The sequence below is a fragment of the Doryrhamphus excisus genome, chromosome 3 (assembly GCF_030265055.1).
Source record: "Doryrhamphus excisus isolate RoL2022-K1 chromosome 3, RoL_Dexc_1.0, whole genome shotgun sequence".
Lineage (NCBI taxonomy): Eukaryota > Metazoa > Chordata > Actinopteri > Syngnathiformes > Syngnathidae > Doryrhamphus > Doryrhamphus excisus.
This window is the reverse complement of record NC_080468.1, coordinates 29,663,402-29,681,697: the sequence shown is the minus strand read 5'-3', so window position 1 is coordinate 29,681,697 and position 18,296 is coordinate 29,663,402. Positions and strand designations below refer to the sequence as shown.

The 18,296-nt window shown below is 43.2% G+C and overlaps 1 protein-coding gene across 3 annotated transcripts in view; it reads right to left on the bottom strand.

The window, feature by feature from the left end:
• Positions 1 to 18,296, bottom strand: part of LOC131124882 (thyroid hormone receptor alpha-B) — a 104,907-nt gene that overhangs the window by 70,326 nt on the left and 16,285 nt on the right. The window lies entirely within an intron of this gene.

Sequence of the window (18,296 nt, the reverse complement as noted above, 5' to 3'; positions counted from 1 at the left end):
TTGGATTAACATTTCTTATCATTTTCCATGACTGTAAGATACCACTTATTTGACAGGGTGATTTGGTTCAGGTGGTAGACTGGTCGTCCCCCAACCACAACGGTTGCTGGTTCGACTCTGGTGTAATCGTTGAACTTATTTATACATTTCAACAATCACAAGATATTTCATTCCAGACTTCACATGCAATTTCTACTGAAATTGTTTGCTCTCGTCAGAGCGACATTATTTCATCCCATTTTACATTATACAACTGATGGTTGCTGGTTTGATCCTCAGTTGCTGAGTACATTTACGGGATTTTTCATTCCAGAATTCACACGCAATTTCTACTGAAATTGTTTGCTCCAGTCAGCTCTACATGATTTCTTCCCATTTTCCATTTTCCATTACGCGGTGGTATGGCTCATGGAGTGCTCTTCAGCATCAATGTTTCAGCATCCACACGCAAATGTTGGAGTTCAGATGGTGTGTATTTTAACTGCTTACATGGAAAATTCCTGTTTTACTGGCTTTGAGAGGAATATTGCACAGCACAATAGCTGATTTGAAACATGAAGGCATTGTGATGTTTCGTGTGCTTTTCTGGGCTTCTCTGCGGGACAAAGAAAAATACTCCCCGTCATTAGAAGTGCTATTGCCCATGCAAGCCCCCTTATTCAGAAAAAACGTGAACAGTCCCCACCACGAGTTCGCTTTGTGTCAAAAGCAGCATCGTTTATAGCATTTATGTGTCCGCTGCAGGCTCTTAGGGTTCCGTTGCTGCAGCATCTAAGAGCGTGCTAAAGAGCACTCTCCCTGCTTTGTGTCCAAACAACAATCAAAACAATTATTGCTTGGTAAAAAAATCACTGGCTGTTATTTCTTGACAAGCAAAGCATTCCAATTATAGCACGCTCCTGGCGGCGACTCCACGGTCCCACTTTCCTGCCGAGGACTCTGACGAGGCGCGCAAGAAAGGATTCTCTGTTCCTCCCATCCCCGAGAAGAAGATCTGTGGCTCTCATTTCCCCCACGGCCAAATGGAAGTTGAGGATCAACTTGCCACATGAGAGGGCGGTTTGCCTGGAAACATCCCGGGGGTCAAGTCCGTTGAGGGGGGGCCCCCAAGTCCTCCTCAACGCCTCTGAAACACCCCTCCCTCCCCCCTACTGGTGGCAAGCTGAGGCTTTGAACTGCTTTCTGGCAAGGGCAGAGGGGGAATTTTCAGGCCTGTCAAGATGGTGAATTATGAAGAAAAGATTCTTGCCCTCTGAGGATGGGGCTCTAAATATGGAAACCCTGTCCTATCCCGCTTCGGGGGGGCCAGTGTCATCTTCACTGAAACGAGGTGGGAGCAGGTTTCAGTGTAGCATCTTGACGTAACATAAACGTGCTTGTCAAACCTTGCCGTTTGCGCTTCTAACAAAGAGGCTGACCTAGAAAACCGTGTTCAGACGTTACTTATGTACACACGTTGACGTCCCGTTCAATGGACGAGCAATGATGCCGTAAATCTACAATACCCGACTCTGACACTCGTACTCACGCTTTTGTGTACAGTCAAACTTCAGTTTTCGCACGCTGTCGCTCTGTTAGCATGTGGCCAAACGTTGCTCCGAACATGCTAGTTTGCATACATTTTGTGGCTAGCATACAATATGGCATGTGTTCTTAATACACCGCCTAACGATGTCTAGCGATGTTCTCAATGTTTTTTTTTTTTTTAATCATAAAAACGTCCTTGTTTGCAACTTGGTAATACATGGAAACAAGAAGCTGTAGTGAGATCAACACGGACACCACCTTCCTGTTTTGCCATGACGTATCGCTTCAATTCATGGCAAGACAGGAAGGTGGTGTCCGTGTTGATCTCGCTGGCACATTACGTCTTTGGCAACATGATGGCTTCAATGACGGTAAAAGTAACCTGAAATGTTAATCATCATTTATATGCATTTTGAATTGTTTCCTGCATGTATAGCTATAAAAACGTGTTTTGAGATAAAAATTTTTCCTTTCTGGCTTTTTTCCTTTCGGCTTAGCATACGTTGCGGTTCGAGTCAGGCATTCTAGAAAGGATTCATGACACTAACCAAGATTCCACTGAAGTTGCCAATGTTTACTGCTTGTAATACTAAAAATACACTTGAAATGTGTTTTGTTTAGCGGTGTACGATAATTATGGGGCCGATATGAGGAATTACGACGCACTTAACTGATAACTGATTTTGTTAAAAACACTCCAGTGACGTTCTGTATGTGGGTCGCAGTGAGCAAATCAAGCGCACTTTTTCTGTCAACTCCCCCTGACCTGACTCGGTAATGAAACATGGCATGGCGTTGGTTTGGGACCTATCACTGTTTCAGAGGATGACATTTCCGCATATGCTCCAAATTGTTCTGCAAACAATCAAAAAATAAAATAAAACATCAAACCTTATCTGGGCCCCTGGGGCTTGTTCCTGTCTTTGAAGAGTGTGACCGAGTTAGCCACAGACGATCTGTGATTTCATCATGGAAGCCAGCGTTTCCACTGGATGTAATTGATTGTGGCACACCGCCACGGCAAAATGAAAGCCGACACACCTTAACATTGAGGGCTTTTATTAAGTAATACTGTATAAATGGACGTACATGTACATACCATATACACACTACATATGGAGCTTATACTTCATGCACACAATGACCACAAATGGAATAATATACTCTATATTTTGATAATCATCAGGGCTCTACATTAAAAACCAAAAATGACTTGCCCATGGGGAATCCTTAAGGTGAGAACTACTTGCCCGAACTTGCCCCATGTAAAATGAAAAGACTGCCATAATGATATCATATATCAATATATGCTGATAATTCATCAGATAATAGTACTGATGCATTGTATTTGGAGGAATGTCTGAAAATTTGTGGAGATGTATGTTAACATGGCAAGCCATGCTACCTTACACATGGTAGTCGTAGTAAGCAGTGATATTTATAAGTTGTGCACCACAATGAAACATTTGACACATTTGTGTACTAGTAAAGTGTTTTTAATCCAGAAAAAAAAGCTCAATGGTCAAACAATAATTTGTGAAGCAAAGGTGAGAAAAATCCACAGAGAAATGGAAGCGCTAGATTTTGTAGCTTGTGCAAAATCAGCACTTGGTATTGGATCTAATGGGTGGTGTTTCATTGTGACCACTTCAAATTGTCACAGCAACGTGATTCACTCACCTGTGCCATCGTTTGATTTGCTGCCGCTAATAAAATACTCGTTTAGGAGGCACTGCTTCATCACTTTTTGGTGTTTTCCTTCACAAGTTGTTGAAGAATTAGACCATGTTGGCAGCGACGCCATGATAGATGTTTTCCTAGTCAAACCATCGCTGATTGGTTGATCGCCAACAAGAACGGGTGTGGGTAAAACGCGGATTGTGGATTACGGACCGCGGTCTAAATAAACGATTCTGATTGGTCCATTGCAAGGATTGGTTTGCAAATTACCACCGGAATTACGCAGTCCGTGTTTTACCAACACCCAACAAGAACCGCTTTAAAAAAAACTCTTGGCAGTATGGCATGCTAAAGTGTACTTGCCCGACGGGAATATTAATGATTGGATTTACTTGCCCGAATTTTGTTTTAACTTGCCCCGGGCCATCGGTACAACGTTATTGTCGAGCCCTGATCATGCACCGGAATTCCAGTATCTGCTGTGTTCGAATGCATTTTGTTCCTTATCATCATGAGAATGACAAATAGTCCATGAAAAATGACTGCTTGTTCATGCCAGCTGGCGTGAGCGCTCACGTTTCGAACTCATTCCACTTTCTGGCATTTTTGTTGACACATTTTGCCTGGCTCTCTCTGTAGCTGGCTTGTTTCTGTGGGTTCATGGGGCACATGCTAACTTGCTTTTTTAAAGTGTCATTGAACAACCTTGGGGGCTGTACGGCAGTCGAGCGGTTAGCGCGCAGACCCGAGCTAGGAGACCCGAGTTCAATCACACCCTCGGCCATCTCTGTGTGGAGTTTGCATGTTCTCCCCGTGCATGCGTGGGTTTTCTCCGGGTACTCCGGTTTCCTCCCACATTCCAAAAACATGCTAGGTTAATCGGCGACTCCAAATTGTCCATAGGTATGAATGTGGGTGGGAATGGTTGTTTGTCTATATGTGCCCTGTGATTGGCTGGCTCGCCCGAAGAATGGTTGTTTGTCTTTATGTGCCCTGTGATTGGCTGGCCACCAGTCCAGGGTGTACCCCGCCTCTTGCCCGTAGACAGCTGGGAGAGCCTCCAGCACCCCCTGCGACCCTCGTGAGGATAAGCGGTAGAAAATGAATGAATGAATGAATGAATGAATGAATGAATGAACAACCTTGGCCTCTTGTTATCATTGTAATACTTATGGCTTGTCTTCAAAACACTAGATGTGTGTCTCCGGTGGTGGACACCAACACGTCGTGCATCCAGCTTTAAGATAGTGACGCTATCACGGGGTGTCCAACAGCTGATGTTGGGTCGTTCACCAAAGAATATTTGCTTCACCTCTTAGAATTTTGAATATGGAATATTCATATATTTGGAATATGCCCACTACACATGGTCAATATACCAATGAGCATGCTGGCGGTAACATAAAACACAAACAGCTCACCTCTTGCCTGTGCTATCATAACCCTGGACCGACGGTTAATTCGGCCGTGCAGCCCACCACCACAGGTTCAAAAGGTCTTGGAGAAACCCTGGAAACCGTGGCGCCGGGCCACCATCGGTGAAGATACGAGCTTTTGTCAGCTGCTTGACAGCAATGACGTCGGAGCTTCCGACTGGTCGATGCAGGAACCAAACATGCACCAAAAGGCGGAAACAACTGCATATTTTCCCGATACTTATGTAATAGAGAAATTGTCATACATACGTGGTCATCATGCAACACACTAACTGTGAGAATACAACGGAGTCTGCAGTTGATGCAAAAACTGATTCTTTTGTGGTTGTGTTGGAGCTTAAATCAAAACCCCTTCAGGCTTTCAAAATGTTCTTTCATTGTGGCCATGAATCTCTCACATGGGCTCTCAAGTCTTCAGTCACGTGAAAGCGTGTTCATACACAAACACACACCAAACGCTCAAGCCACAGCGGCGTCCTTGAGACACTCCGTGTGTCAATCTGCGCCGAGGAGCGACGTTGATGGCCGCCGGCTCGTTGCCGCATCACACTCCAAGGGCAGATGTGAAGCGCACGACACCCGGTAGGACGACGACAGACAAACACGCAAGGAACCTGGGCCACGTGAAAAGGACACATGGAGGGAGGGACGCAAGGAGAAACACACAACTGTGCTTGCAGAACGGCACAAGACTTTTGGTTGCAGAACTTCCCCTTTGGTAGAGACGTGGTACGCATTAAAATTGAGGGACGGGACAGTTCAGCCCTGCCTTTGGTTCGCAGGAGTCATGGCTAGCGATAGCGCCAAGGAGAGCACCTACGTAAACAGACAAAGACGAGGGAATCAAACACGGGACTGGACTACTAGTTGGAGCTGTAAACCTACAGTAATCCCTCATTTGTCACGGTTAACCAGTTCCAGACCGTGACAACACAGACTATGGTAAGCGAATTCAAGTAAAATTCCTTATTTAGAAATGGAATATTTTCACATTCAGAAAATTGCCCAAACCCAAATGACATTAGTTTCTCATATGTGACCTGTATCTGATTCTTTCATGTCAGTAGCCACGTATACATGGACCCAAATATTCCAATTGCATTCCGTTTATTGGCTGAAACGGAAAGAATGTAATCTTTGTATACATGCAATTTCCAAAGAAAAGTGCCAATCCAAATGAATATACGTACTATCGGATTCACGGGGGTGGAATATTCCTTTCCCCAATCCGATTGAGGTATCTTGTACCCGCTTAAACCGAAAGTTGTCAGGGTGCGTTCTTCTTCTTCATGGTGTTTTTCTTCTTCTGTTGTTTATTGGCGGTTGGCAAGCAGCTTTCAGAATCTAAACTTCTTCTTTACTTTATTCACAAGTCCAGTTTTATTAAAAGGGAAAATATATACCGTATTTTCCAGACTATAAGTCACACTTTTTTTCCACATGCCGGCTGTTCCTGCGACTTATGTATACTCCAGAGCGACTTATAAATGAACAAAGTGTTTATGTTACATAAACACTGGACACCTTTTCTGGTCATGTTTATTTTTTGTGTAGCTGAATAAGCATTGTGTTAGCATATCTTACACCTATTCAGCCTGTTCTCTATTCTTTTATTGTTAGAACTTGCCTTCCAAGAGGACGTAATGTCTGTTTTGGTCAAGTAGTTTGGAAAATAAATTACCCGCAAAAAATGCGACTTATACTCCAGTGCGACTTATGTATGTTTTTTTCCTACCTAATTATGCACTTTTGGCCTTGTGCGACTTATACTCCGGAGCGACTTGTAGTCCATAAAATATGGTATTTTTATAAAACATGTTCCGAGTTTAATAATAAAATATTAGCAAGATTGAATTAGATCTTTTCCTGTTTAAATTGATCCCGGGTGCGTTCTTTCATGACGTAACACGAAGCTCGAGACGTTTTAAAAATGGAGGAGAGCAATCGGCACTGGACTGCTGCGGAAAGTTTTGATCCAAACTAAATTTCAAGGCTGGAAAGAAGGAAAAACTGGCAATACGGAGTTATTCCAACAAGTGAAAGAAAAACTCGGTATCACGTGATGTTGATGTTTATGTTTTACTGGGCATGCCCCATTGACTATTCTGTTTGATTATAGCGGCGCATGTAGACAAGAGATTGGAATATTCCTTTCCATGGATACCGGGAAAGCCATTCGGAAAGATTCCGTTTGAATGAGAAAAACTCCTCATGTAAACGTGGCTACTGTGAATGCAATAATTAATTTTTTTTCATATCTGGTCATGTCATACCTGACACATGTCGTGGAAAAGCGTAGGTTATCGTGGAGGACTTGGCTAAAGGAGAACTGCCCCATTTGGGGGGATTTTGCCCATCATTCAGACTCTTATGTGAGACGTGTACGTTCTTTCTCGTTTGTTCTCTTTTCTGGTAGATATAACAAAATAACACTCCACATCAATTCCTGATTCCTGATTTATAAACGGAACATTTCCACAGTTAGCATAGAAAACCTGTTTAATACCTTCTAAATATGCTTTTCAACATTATTAGAGCCCTCTAGACATGAAATAACACCCCATAGTCAAATTGACGCACCTATTACGCTATATAGTGGACCCGATAAGAGAAAATAATACATAATATAGATTCACACGTTAGCATTACATCCTGTAATGTACCTTCTTGGCTATTGTTCATTAACGGGACACCACTGAGTGACCAGTAAAGAATACTATCTAACTTTTTGAATGTCTTATGAATGTCTTGTGTTGTATTTCACTTAATTTAGCCATTGGTATGCTTAGACATGCTTCGTTTACCCCCCGATAGCTGCATGGTAGACGAGTGGTTAGCGCGCAGACGTCACAGCTAGGAGACCCGAGTTCGATTCCACACATGGCCATCTCTGTGTGGAGTTTGCATGTTCTTCCCGTGCATGCCTGGTTTTCTCCGGGTACTCCGGTTTCCTCCCACATTCCAAAAACATGCTAGGTTAATTGGCCACTCCAAATTGTCCATAGGTATGAATGTGGGTGGGAATGGTTGTTTGTCTATATGTGCCCTGTGATTGGCTGGCTCGCCCGAAGATTTTTTTTTTGTCTATATGTGCCATGTGATTGGCTGGCCACCAGTCCAGGGTGTACCCCGCCTCTCGCCCGAAGACAGCTGGGATAGGCTCCAGCAATCCCAGCGACTCTCGTGAGGATCAGCGGTAGAAAATGAATGAATTAATGAGTTAACCTCCATTTATTGTGGTTAATAGCTTCCAGACCCGACCGCGGTAAGGAGGATTCCTTATTTAGAAATCGAGTATTTTCATAATCGGGGAATAGAAAACTTATTTCTGAACTTCTAAATACAGTTTTTAACATTATGAGAGCCTTCTAGGCAAATAACATCCCTACAGTCACCATTACACTTGTATTACTTTTAACAGTATAGTAGACATAAGACATAAATAAGCCATACTCTCGACCAGGGGTGGGCAAACTACGGCCCGGGGGTCCGTTAAATGTTTGAATCCGACATGCTACATTTAGCATGTTAACATGCCACATCACAGGAGAGCCATCACCTGGCCTGCAGTCACATGACCTGCTGCACGACCGCCCCCCCACGGTCAAAGCCGACCCATAAATCCTGGAACACAACCATGCCGGCCGACCGGGGGTCAGTCATGTTTCCAGCTAATGATTCCCCTTGGGGGTGCAGGGGAAAGAGTCACGCGTAGATCCCCATGCGCCGAGCCCTGAACAAAGGGGCCGTTAGCCCCCGTCTGGTGCGAGGGCAAGGTCAAGGCAGCACGACCCTCGTCAACAACAACGACACACTAACATGACCTCTCACCTTTAGCGGTCATGACCGGAGGTCCACCAATTACCAGGATGCACGCTGCGTCGTGGCTGGAAATAATTCCCCCCACGCCATGAATCAAGTTATCCCTCAGACTAGAGCTGCCCTATCTCGTCCTTTGAGCATGATTTCCCACAACAAAGCATGAAAGGTCTCCTTCCCTCACGTGAACACGTGTTTTTTTTTAATTGTAAAAATACCATTTAATGAGGAAAAAAAACAGCAAAAATAGAAAATCAGCAGTGATTTTACATGAATGAGGACAAAATATTAAGAGAAAAGTTCGTAAAAAGTCATAATTTTACAAGAATAACGTCGTGATATTACGAGAACAAATAATTTCAGGTTTAGTATCATAAGGTTGAAATATTAGAGTCATAATATTGCGGGACACGAAAAAATAAACATAAAGTGGTCATTTTAGGAAAATTTGTTTGGGCAAAAGTTATAATATTATGGGAATAAAGTCATAATTACAGGATGAAAATTTACAGAAATTTAACTGAAATTGTTTAAAAATAGAAAAAAAATATTAATGGCAAAAATGCAAATTTGTATTGTAACAAGAAAAAAAATATTACGAGTAATAATAATGTAATTCTTGTCGCATAGAGTTGAAATATTATAGTAAAAATATGTCACTTTTAACATCATAACACTGAGACAAAACAAAATATAGTTTTTTTTTCTTGAAATATATATGTATACTTCTTAGTGTATCTATGTGTGTTGCTTTACAAACTATCCAAATAACTATCAAAGTGACAAAGTGTCCCTCGCTGGAAAAACCTAGCACCATGCTAGCACAGCGAGCATGATGCTAGTAAGCAAAGCACGCAGCCGCGAGTCACACAGTAGCCCAAATATTCCCAGTTGACCTGAGCCAAGTTTGTCGTCAGGCCAATCCTCCTTGCCTCCTTGCCTCCTTCCCTCCCTCCCTCCCTCCCTCCCTCAGACAGGCATGGCAGCATCACAGCGGAGGCTTGGCGGGCTGACAAGCGGTCGGAGAAGTGTCAGCGCTGGCAGCTTTGCTCTGCTAAATCCTCTCACGGTGTCAGTACGCCGCCACGGCACAGCAGAGGAGGAGGAGCCACGGGCACACGGCAGCGGTGCCATCACGAGAGGAAGTTTGTTTAATAGCAGACCGCAGATGTTCAAGGAAATCCACCATGAAGGTTTCCGTCTTCATGTGGTTTCCACGCCGTCACCAGCTCGTCATCGTAAAGTCCAGAAACAATTGCGCTTACATTTCGATATTATTTACATTTTATTCACACAAATAAAATCCCACCGCGTTTTTTGGGTCCGCTAACTCATCACACATTTACTGTCATTTCACGTTTCCTGTGACAATTTTCCCCTGACAGTTGCTGGTTCAATTTCAGCAGTCAGTATGCAGTTTTACTTTCCAGCATTTCAAATTCAGCTAACTCCTCCCACTTTTCTCAACCACTTCAAACCATTCCCACATCAACATGTTCAAGTAGGCTATCTATCAGGACTTTTCTAAAAATGTCCACATTTCCCGCAATTCCATATATTATGTGATATTTTTCCCATTGACATCGAATGGACAATTCAATGTTTCCCCCTATTGGTGGGAATCCATACTACATCTAACACTACACAGAACAATTTGCTCATGCTCTGCCGGGTGGCATGGCTCAGGTCGTAGTGGCCGTCTCCTGACCTGATGGTTGCTGGTTCCATCCTCGGTCGGTGAATTGACTTTTTGTAGGATATTTCAGCATTCATTCTACATTTCAGTATCCGTGCGAACGCGGCTTTAAAGAAGCTAGAAAGACAACCACAATACACCCCACCAGGCATCCTCCAACATGTATGACTGTATATGTGCTCGTATGCCAGGACAGTATCATAACTTCATGATTGTGTCGGGGTAGGGTGAGCGACTTTTCCGAGTGGCTGTCAGAGCCTTGATTGTCAGTCCCTTCTGGGGGCCCACAAACGCTCCCTGGGGGTCGGCATGCGAGGAAGGGCGGGGTGACAGACGTGCAGCGAGGGGCCCGGGCCACTCCAACGGGCAGCCTGGAGTTGATTTAGGATTCTTGAACAGCGGCCAACATTCCTGGAGGAACGCTGTAAGTGGAGGAGCTCACAAGTGGGATGTACGGGGGGGGATGTGGCAAATATGGAATTTGTGTGTGTGTGTGTGTGTGTGTGAACGCACATACTGGTGTTGCCGCGGGGGGAAGGACCAGTAGAAACCTTAATGGGAACATTGGGAGTGCTCTGTGTGCAGGGGGCCAAGCATAAATGTGTGTGTGTGTATACGGCCATACTGGTGTTGCCAGGGTGGGGGGGTGGGACAAGTAGAAACCTTAATGGGAACATTGGGAGTGCTCTGTGTGCAGGGGGCCAAGCACAAACGTGTGTGTGTGTTTGATGGGGTGTTACTGAGTTACAGTAAGGGGGGGTTATGAGAGCAAGTCAGGGCCAAGTGTGACAGCCAGCAGGTGACGCTGAGGAGATGAAGGTGGGGGGGGAACAAGAATAACAACCTCAGATATGGGCGCTAAATCAGAAGGGGTTTCGCCCCGTGTAAATCCCGCCTAAAGACGTCACTGATGAACGACACAATTCAATCCTGCGTCATCCAAGAACCGGAACAACAGGAAGATGCATTGTGTGGATTTTCATCTTTTCCCGAGTGTGTGTTTTGCCTTGTGTGCACAAGCAGCCGGGTTACGCTGGCACCACAAGGCCTTGGCGTGCCGCCATTAAAGTAGGCATGATTCAGACTCACGTTTGTCTTCTTGCCAGCTGGACCACAACCAGTCCACACCAATACTGTGATCTTCTCCCAAACGTGTCTTTTTAGGAAGCTGTAAGTGAGCGGCTTTTTGATCCTTCTATTGATTTTAGACTGAAATTTTGATACTCAAATCATCTAAACCAGTGATTCTTAAACATCGGGTCTCTCTTAACTTGGACCTCCAGCACCAACTGTAGGGCCTCTAAAAAACGTTGAATTTTTCACCGGTGGGCCACGAGGGCCATGGGACTGCGTAGTAGGTTATCAACTGAAAAGACCCAAGGTAGGCTAGCCGCTATGCTAGTGTATGTCATCCGTTAGACACTTAGTCACAGTGCCGCTTCCGACCAGATGGTGGCGGTAATGTGTCAGTGGGTTGTTTGACAAGCTCGCAGAAGATCAGAAGACGACATTCAACTACGACGAGCAATGGATACGTTTTTGAGACGGACAAATGAAGACAAAAGTGGTGCCGGTTCCCCGCCAAAAGACTACATATTTACGTAAATACAATCCTGACTTCATCAAGTATGGCTTTGTAAACGGAGGAAGGTATTAGCTTGCTAGCTTGTTAAACTATGAGTGGATATTTGATTTATTATTGAAAACAAATAGTATGAGAAGGGTCATACTAAACCCTGTATGACGTCACATTACCATCGGAATAAAATAAAGAGAAAGCTAATGTCATGTCAGTAAGGTAACCGTAATCTCACATAATCTGCCCTTGTGTTGGATCTTCCGCTCCATTCGGGAAGAAATGATGTAGCATATAAGATGTGTTCTTGTTGCACTGTACATAAGTGCTGCGTAACAACGATTACGAGATTTTTTTTTTTGTAATTGAGGTATTATTGGAGTAATCCCTACTGGCATTTATCCTTGAGGCCCCTCTAGAATAAAAGTTTCACCCTTATGTGCATGTGTGTCCCATTATGTGCAGTAATCAGCTGTCTCGTTTTACCCGTTTGTATATCTTTAGAACACACAGAAAAAAGAAGACATGTGTGTTCATGTCTCACATATAAAAAAAAGTGCAGTTTTGCTTTAAGCAAACATCTGTCTGCGTTATCTTGCACGTCCAAGTCTCTTTCAACACCTTGGAGCGGATGATTAATGGTTTCTATGTGAAGTTCAGAACAAAAAAAGCGAAGAAAGAACAAGCCGGCCTCTCTTCTGAGCATGCCTGCTGTGCTTCTTAAAAGAACACCGGCATCAGTTGTTCTGGTAGTGTCGTGCAAAGCCGGGCCCGGGCTTGCAGCGAGTCTTTGGCCTCTGGCTCAGTCTTCAAACAGCGAGGGGCCTGGTGGTTCCGTTTCAAACTGAGCCTCGCCGCCGCCACCGCTTTTTCTCTTGACTGCTATTTATAGCAGCAGTACAGTATGTTCCACACAACACGGGAGCCCGTCGAGAACACCGAGGGCACTGTCGGCATTTTTCAGCATTTATGCAAAACCGAACAGGCCCCGTCGCCTTCGATCAGGCCCACACATGCCAATCACCAGCAGGAGCACAAAGGTCAAGGCCTCCATGTACTCTGACTTTGCGATTAAAGATAAACAAGTACAAGACGTGCAAACATGCAAATGAAGACCTGTAAGGACACAGAAACCTTTCACATGGGGAGGCGCGGCCTGCTCAGCTGTACTGGTGTCCCACAGTGCAACAATTACATTGGGGGACCCCCCGACCCTCCTACAGTGCCCCCAGCCCCCAGCGACAAGTTAATGTAATTGGACTGTTTTCATACAAGAGGTCCATCCTCAGGTTACGAGCTCTCTTTTTTTCTCGCTTTCTTCTCCCCTAATAATAAAAAGTTTAATTTCAAAACAACGTTTTGTGTTCGGTTGTGTTTGACTAAAATTGACTAAAATTAAATAAGAATCAAGACGGGGGCAAACACGTTTGTAGGCCACCGCTACTACTAAAATGACAATATTTATTATTACCACTTTAGGCTCATAAAATTGTGACTATTTTCCTTGTTCGAATACAACTTGTTTCCATTCATATTTTGACTTTATTCTCATAAAATGATTTAGATTTAATTTCTGCTTCATTTCTGCATAATATTTTGAGTTTATCCTCTTTTTTCTTTTTTCTCATGATATTGACAACTTTTGACTTGTTCTGATGTGTTAAATTACTGCCCATTTTTAAATTTTTACAGTGACTTTTTAAATTTAGTTTTTTAGTTTTTTAGCTCGTTTTCATTTCCATGGTTATGGCTTTCCTTTTCCTTGGCGCACTGCCCCTTGGGAGACAAGAGGGAGTGTAAAAAGTCTCTCAGTGCGGCCAAGTAGGAAAAAAGAAAACAAATACAGCTACTTAGCTTTCAGAAGACCAAATTTAGATCAAGAATTAAATTATTTTTATGAAGTACAAGCTGACACAGGAAGTTGACCTATTCCTAAAATCTTGATACATTTGGAGCGTGTGGGAGGAGACCCCCACTTAGGAAAGTACAAACGGCGGACAGCTCGGCTAACGAGGACGGACGACAGCTTTAACAAGGTGCAGCATGCTGAGACCGCCTTCCTTTAACGAAGAGGTACAAAGCGCAGTTCACTGATCTGGAACCAGTCTCAAAGCGCTGAACAAAATAGGAGCTGTGGTCCACTTCTGGAATGGGAATGTGTGTGTGTGCTGCAGTCTAGCTGCACACTTCAATGGACTTTGATGCAATAAGAAGATGTAGCAGAAGGGCTCAGTGTCGCCAGCTTAGCGAGTATTCAGAGCCCTCTAGAGCAGAGGTGTATTCCAGGGAGGGCCATACAGTAAAAAAAAATGAAAGGATGCAACTTTGCCACTTTGATATTTATAAAAGGTATGCTAAGACGCTACATGCATTTCAATTACAATTTATGGATAAAAAGGCATTTAACATCTCCTGGAGTTCAGACAACAATCCAAAACATACCGCAAAATCTACACAGGAAGGGTTAAAAAAGAAGCGGGCAAATGTTCTGGAGTGAGCGAGTAAAGCCCAGACCTCAATACTATAGAACATTTGTGGCTGGACTTGAAAAGGGCCGTTCATGGACACAGTTTTCTGAGTAGATCTTCCAGAATCTTGTGGGTTATCATGTTATCGTGTCCACAGGGTACCTATTACGCTCACCTTTGTCACTTTGTATGGAGTCGTGGACTTCTATAGAGCATCTACACACAATAACCAGCACAGAAAGCTTTCTAGATCTTCCAGAACCTCCCCCTATTCCAGCTGGATTTCCTTGGATTTCCAAAACGCTGTTTTCATGCATTAGATATTACATTAGATAGAGATAATACAACATTGAAATACAATTTTTAGGTAAGAAAAGTGGAAAAAGTATAATAGGTCCCCTTTAAAAAAACAACAATTACCAAGAGGTTCGTACTTCCTAATATATTTGTTTGCCTTTCTTCACCCGTAACAATGCAATGCAATGCACATGCGTCATGGCCCTTGATGCAAATTAGACAGATGGCATCATTGAATGCCTTTTAGCTAGAACTACAAATAGAATTTTAGCTGGAACTTGAACTTGAACTAAGTCTTAGCCTCCTTCCCTCTGCCTTTAAAAGCTTCAAAGGAAAAGGTATATTAGCCACGTTTACATGAGGAGTTTTTCTCTTTCCGAATGGAATTTTTCCGAATGACCTTTCCGAAAACAATGGTATCCATGGAAAGGAATATTCCAATCTCTTGTCTACATGCGCCGCTATAATCAACCAGAATAGTCAATGGGGCATGCCCATTCATTCATTCATTCATTCATTTTCTACCGCTTTTTCCTCAAGAGGGTCGCGGGGGTGCTGGAGCCTATCCCAGCTGTGTTGGGGCGAGAGGCAGTGTACACCCTGGACTGGTGGCCAGCCAATCACAGGGCACAAACAACCATTCACACTCACATTCATACCTATGGACAATTTGGAGTCGCCAATTAACCTAGCATGTTTTTGGAATGTGGGAGGAAACCGGAGTACCCGGAGAAAACCCACGCATGCACAAGGAGAACATGCAAACTCCACACAGAGATGGAGATTGAACCCGGGTCTCCTAGCTGTGAGGTCTGCTTGCTAACCACTCGACCGACGTGCAGCCTTGGCTAGTATGTTTTGTCTAAAATGTCTAAAATGGGATGGATCCATTAGTCGTACATGCACAAAGCCCACCAACCCCCACCATCACCATCATCATAATAATAACTGTGTTACTCAGCATGTTCTTGCATGTTCTCCCTGAAGGGTGTGCAACCGAGTGACCCACTTTCTCCGACCAGCATATACCAACACACACACACGCACACATAGTGATGTCTTATCATCACCTTATCAGTCGGTCCCCTCTGATAGCTGACTCATCCTATAGCTCAGCCCTCCAAACCTTTGAACCCGTCCTGAGGCACAGTGGAGCAGCGGACTGCAACATCACACGTCAAACGAGTTGGCCCCTCCCCGTGGCACCTGTTTGACTGCTCAACTGACACAGCGGTACAAAACATGTAACACACGCCGCCTCGGGTGCTCGCTGGCCCGGCGTCCGTTGGCGTGTGGCAGCGGTCGTCTCGCCGAGGGCAGGCTCATTCATACCCAAGGGTTTGTTCAAATAGGGAAAAGCATCAACAACGCTGTTTGCGTTCTGTCAACACGCCCTCCTTCTGATGCTCTGATCCCGCCGATGTCTTTTTATTGTATTCTTACTGTTGCTTCTTTCAATATTTACATTTCTCTCTGAGTCCTTTTTCCGTTAGTATTTCACCTCTGTGCGACTACAACAACATTATTTTTCAGCATAATCTTGATATCATTACGCTTTTTCTTGTTAGAAATGACTTTTTGTCCATAAAAGGGGAAAAAAAATTTGTATTAATTTTGCAACTCTTTCAACTTTCTAATTGTAAATCTTTTCATAATGATGACTTTATGCCCATTCATGTTTTTAAAAAAAAATTATTACTTTATTTCTGTAGCATTACAACCTTTTCCACAACCTCATTTTCAAACTTTATTTGTTGTTTTTGTTTCCCACAATATCCCGACTTTTAATAAAAGAAGTTTTTTTCTCCTAATGTTTACACCATTGTTCTTAAAAAATTGCCACTTTTTTCTCATTAGATTATAATATTTCTTCTCTGAACATTTTCACTGTATTCTTTTAAAATTACTGATTACTGATTACTGAGTTTTTGTGGTTGTTGTTTTTTTCCTCCAAATTTTCAAACTTACCTCTTAAAGGGGACCTATTATGCAAATTGTTTGTCCCTTTGTGGACCAAAACGTTGTGGACTCCTATAGAGCAGCTACGCATGATAACCCACACAGAAAGCTTTGTAGTTCTTCCATATTGTTCTTTATATCTTATATTATTATTATTATAATAATATATAAATAATATATTATTGTTATTATATAATTATTATTATTTATAAGTATATATTATAATTATAAAATATAGAAATATAATATATAATATTATATAATTATATATATTATTATGATTATCATGTAATAATAATAATTGTAAATATAAAAATATATAAACATATAAAATTATTATATTATATTATTATTAAGTTATTATTAAGTTGTCATTAAGTGCTCTCTGTTTATAGGACAACGGTGGGCCGCGGACATTTTTTCGATTTTCAAGTGGGCCCTGAGTTGGTAAAGTTTGGGAACCCCTGCTTTAGGCAATATATATGTACAATTTGCTTTGAGAGATAATAGGCCGTATTCAAGCACAAAACCATGATTTTACTTCAAATGTGTGATAGAGTGAGCGAAGGCAAGCGGGAAGCGCCAAATTTATTTATGGTATGGTCCCTTTAAGTTCCGGGTCAATCTGTCGCTCCTCCTCTGGCTGCAGTTTCTGCTCATCAAGGAGCAGTTTTCCTTTAAGATTAAGATCCAGATCCAGCGACCGTTCACATGCAGATGAATGGTTTATGAATGGATCGGCACTCATATGTGATGGTTTTCCTCACCCTAACAAGCAAAGAAACAACACAGTTTGTTTGTCACAGTCAGCTGACTGCGGTGCTGTTGGATGCGCGTCTGCCATCAATCATTGTTGGAGAAAAGCCTCTACAAGGGAACGCCATCATCTTTGCATCTCTGTGTTGACACATCACACATGCGGGACCACCACAGGGGGGGTGTTGAGCGAGCTGGCAACAACAAAGGAAGAGCTTTCATTGCAGAGGAAGACACGAATCCCACTTCCTTTCTGTGAATGGGCGCGCCACACCGCCTGCCGAACTGCAGCTCTTCATCGGGCACCCGCCCACTCCCCAAGCAAAAAGCGTAAAGCAAGCGCTGCAGTGTGAGCCACGGGCAAGGAGACGTTAGCCATTTGTTTCCTGACTGGTGGGAAATATCAACTCCCGGCGATACTTTGCGGTCTCCGACTTATTGATAGGCATTGATAGTAATAATAATAATGGTAAATTACAGCGAGTATCTTCACTTTACAGTTAAATGACCTAGCACAAGATTCCGGCGAGGACGCCAACAGTCGTCTGGAAAATGGCACTTGCGTGGGAATTGAGGTTTGAGCCGCCCTGCCAAACATATAGTAGGTCTACATTGATGCACTGGGCTTCCTGTCCAGACAGGTGGCGGTGAGTCAGACTGTCTTTTCGTTTTTGCTACGTATATTTTTCTATGCCGTTCGTCCAAACGCTGACGTCTTTTCAGGTCAGTGAAAAATGACTCAAATGACAGACGGCTTGTCTCGGTCCAACGAGGTTATAGAGGGTGCGCTTGTCTTCTTTTTTTTTATTGTTTTGGTTCGTTATTGCTTTGGCGATCATTTTAATGTCTATTCATTTGTCAACAATCGATGGATGGTTGAGGTGGGACATAAAGGGGGCGTATTATGCTAATTTTTGGCCCTTTGTATTGAGCTACACACGATACCCCGCACAGAAAGATAGATCTTCCAGAATCTGCATCTAGCTGGATAAGAAGGCTTTGCTTATTTATTAGTGAGCCACCCCTTCTGTATACTGACTAATTTACTTTGACTGAAAATGTCATTTCTTCTTTGTTGCAGT